Source organism: Schistocerca cancellata, chromosome 1 (genome assembly GCF_023864275.1).
Source record: "Schistocerca cancellata isolate TAMUIC-IGC-003103 chromosome 1, iqSchCanc2.1, whole genome shotgun sequence".
NCBI classification, from domain to species: Eukaryota; Metazoa; Arthropoda; class Insecta; order Orthoptera; family Acrididae; genus Schistocerca; species Schistocerca cancellata.
The window spans coordinates 727,034,079-727,038,212 of record NC_064626.1 but is presented as its reverse complement, the minus strand read 5'-3'; the positions used below and the strand labels follow the sequence as shown (position 1 = coordinate 727,038,212).

The 4,134-nt window shown below is 41.6% G+C and overlaps 1 pseudogene; it reads right to left on the bottom strand.

The window, feature by feature from the left end:
- Positions 1–3,309: 3,309 nt before the first annotated feature.
- On the bottom strand, positions 3,310–3,427 carry LOC126099649 (5S ribosomal RNA; annotated as a pseudogene).
- Positions 3,428–4,134: the final 707 nt, after the last annotated feature.

Here is a 4,134-nt window from a genome sequence, read left to right as displayed (position 1 = left end):
TAGTGTGATTTTTTATGCGTTACGTGGTGGGGCTCTCAGTATTTACTACGCATCGCTTTTGAATGACAATACTGGTTATTCATTGCCGTTCAAATGACGCAAATATTTGGCTGCTACACTCATGCAGTATCAAAACTCAGTGTATTTTATCGGAATCACGCATTACTTAAACAGTTACAGCTTCCATAATTTTTATCGTATCGATTATATGAAATCTTCATGCTACTCTTCTTTACACGATACGCCTGTTTTAGCATACGTAACTACTCACTACAGGATACGAGTAACGATTCCTTTCGCTTAAAATCAGACGGATACGACCCCTGGCTATGGGCTGGTTATGGGAAATACAGCGCTGAGATTTAAACTCCTCACTCCCAACTCGTTTCTCACCCTGAGAGCAAATCTGTCTTCGGCCTGCGTGCTACACCAAGACTACACCGACTTACACAACTAGCACTGTTTTCTGGCACATATGACCTCCTCAGTTTACACGACTTCAGACATGACCGTCGGTTTAAATGATTCGTTACTGTGTTTTTTTTACATACGCAACAGAATAAAAATGTTAAAACCAGTCGTAATGAGTAAAATGACAGGGACTCAAAAACCGAAATGCTGACTGAAAGGCTGACTAGTGGAATGTCAATAATAATAATAATAATTATAGTAAATTGCCTCCAAACTATGCAGCTACCATTAGCAGCTGCTTGGTATCCGTTTTACAGATTATTTCCCCTAACATGAGCTATTTCAGCCGATCAGTAACGTAGGAAACAGAAATGACAGGAAAATTTAACCCATCGCCAATCAATGGAGATCTAATATTAGTACATTAGGATACATCAAGGTGTTTTCCATGAACGTATATTCAATGACGTATGTAAAACCATATTCCAGTTAATTTTCTGCCTCGTTCACAGCAGGATACGATGTGCTTTCCTTTTAGGCATATGTCGGTATAATCCGCTGGCCAACAGACATCTAGCTTTTCAGTCGTCAGACCATTAGCAGACTCGTGGCCTACTTTCGCGTCTCAAATGCCCATCAACACTTCGCTCTGTTTCAGGATTGCTATCATCCGCTGTACATATTGTCAAAACGTTTATTATTCGGTTGAGGCGGAATTATTATGACACTGAACACAGTTTCAGTTCTGGATAGCACCGTGAAGGATAGACTATATTTTACCACATACTGCAAATACTATGCATACTGTACTTGATACCTGTACTTCATTTCTACCGTAGTACTTCCGTTAATTGATAAATAAGTAAAGCTTTTATCATCAATATTCTTTTACCACAGCGTCAGTCTTATTCAATAGCAAAACTGTACTATATATCTGTTTTACAATTAGCAATCTAAAACTTCTGATTTTTTAAAAATTTTAAGGAAGGAGTCTGTGGTTAACAGAAGTTCTTATTTCATAAAATAATGCTTTTTCTCAGTGAAAAATATAATCGACAGTCGACGTAGCCCATTAGGACTTTAGTCGCTCACGATAATGAAGAGAACACTACGAAAACCCGTGTTACTGAATGTAATTAGCAAGACGTGGGTAGGATGAGGGCAATCTGCAAGTATTCCTTCCTCTAGTTGCGGGCAAGAGCAGAAAGAAGTGAATCTGGCACGATAAATGCTTAAAGCGGCGGTCTCCGTCGCATAGTTATTGGTTTTCGCTTATATGTCTCTGCAGGCACTCAATCCCTGGCCATCAATCATCTAGAGATGACAGTATATTAAGGTGCTTTGAATTTCGAAGTTTCCTTGGAAATCGATCACAACGTCCTGTACACAAGATAGCGCTTTTGTACTGCACATTGCTCCGCAACGAGGAAAACATGGCGCCCCGTGGGTTGCGCCAGAAAAAGTAAGAAATGTAAAGCGTAGATTTCACTGAACGACACATTGTGATCAAAATAACCAACGGCTGTAATTTGGTAGTTAGCAGGATCCCATGTCGACAGACGCAAATAACAATATGTCGTTCTGTCCGGGAGCTATGTAATTATTAACTTATTTTAGTTAAACAGGTAACGATACTAATTCTCGAAAAGCAGTTACTTAAAAAAAATACACCTCTAGCGCCGAATTACTCGTACGAAACAGCTTACCGCTAGTTAGTTAGTTGCATGTTTCGTGCGTCACATTTGCGGCCTCCCATTGCAGTCAGTTTTACAATAACGAAATACTTTCTCAGTAAATATATGGCAACACCATACTTTTTTATTGGTGTTTATGTTACACGCTTACATATGCTTCTTCTTCAGAAAATCTTTTCAAAGATGAATATTCACCACGGAAATTAAAATGAAACCGTGCACAGGCTATTAGGAGGAATGGCAGTCACCTGTATTATTGTTAAAAGCTAAGTTTTCTTGTTTGTTAGGAAACCGTGCACAGGCTATTAGGAGGAATGGCAGTCACCTGTATTATTGTTAAAAGCTAAGTTTTCTTGTTTGTTAGGAAACCGTGCACAGGCTATTAGGAGGAATGGCAGTCACCTGTATTATTGTTAAAAGCTAAGTTTTCTTGTTTGTTATAAACTGTATTATAAGCAGAACCATGGTCGAGTAAAACATCCGCACAGCTTATTGACTACAAACAAATGTGCTCTGGACATGGCGGTCACTTACAAGCGCTCGCGCGCGCCACACACACACACACACACACACACACACAGACACACACAGACAGAGAGAGAGAGAGAGAGAGAGAGAGAGAGAGAGAGAGAGAGATCGCGCGCGCTCGTCAGAAAGAAAGAGAGAGAGAGAGGATGAAAATATCCGATTTTGTATGCGACGACACAGTTTCATAACATTACACGTTTGTCGTGATTTGGTGCGATGGAGTGTTGATCTGCGTGCATGGGCGGAAGTGATAAATTCGACGTAAACGGTTTATGTTTCACGTTGCCAGTTAACACAGGTGAAGAGGATAGAATTTCTGGAAATAGTTCTATGCCGCACAAACACAAGGTGGCATTATCCTGAAATTCAGAATACTTCCGCAATAATGCATTGAAGAAGCAAACAGGAAACGCGGAATCCCAGAATGTGATTATCTTTGAGCTAACAGAGACAACTAAACTAAACTACACTAAACTCCGTCCGAACAGGCCTTGGAAGGCCCAACGGTGCCGACCGGCCGCCGTGTCATCCTCAGCAGACAGGCTCCACTGGATCCGGATATGGAAGGGCAAGTGGTCACCACACCGCTCTCCCGGCCGTATGTCAGTTTACGAGACCGGAGCCGTTACTTCTCTATCAAGTAGCTCCTCAGTTTGCCTCACAAGTGCACCCGGCTTGCCAATAGCGCTCGACAAACCGGGTGGTCACCCACCCAAGTGCTAGCCCAGCCCTACAGCGCTTAACTTCGGTGATCTGAAGGGAACCGGTGATACCATTGCGGCAAGGCCGTTGGCTAAAAGAGACAAAAGTGCGATGAAAATCTGGATCTATACACCTAGCGTTATAATACTGTACGTTCACCCTCTCCTTATCAAGTCGTCAATCAGTATTTATACTACTCTGCATAAATCATGAAAACGTACAAAAATAGTGTCTCGGAATGTTAAGACCAAATGCGGTGAAGCCACCCAAATGTAGTTCGCATGCTACATCGCAAGTAGGACATCAAAACAAACTCGTAGACGAAAAATGCATATTCTAACTTATACAATGTTTATGACTTCTTTTCCTTTTCTTTTTTTTTTAAGTCTTTTCTCTGCCAGTTTATATAAGAGAACTCCGAGCACCAACACGTCTCTCGTTAGCTCTGTTCAATACTGAGGACTATTTCTGGCCAGCCTATGTACAAAATTGTTTTTTGCAAAGACATACTGTGAGGCGTATCTGGCCACTCCTACGAAATGTGCAATTAATCGCTCGGTATCACGTGAGGCGAACCCGCCAGTATAAATGAAGGCAGGGATTACTGTGTTGTCTACATAGAAGCAGTAACTGCAGAAGGTTCTGTCAGGAGAGCACAATGACTTCGGACGTGAACTACTCACTGGATGTCACCTAAGTAACAAATCCATTACGGACATTTCAACACTACCAAGACTTCCCAAGTCCACTGCTGGCGATGTGATTGTAAGAGGAAATGCGAAGGAACACCTGCAGCTAA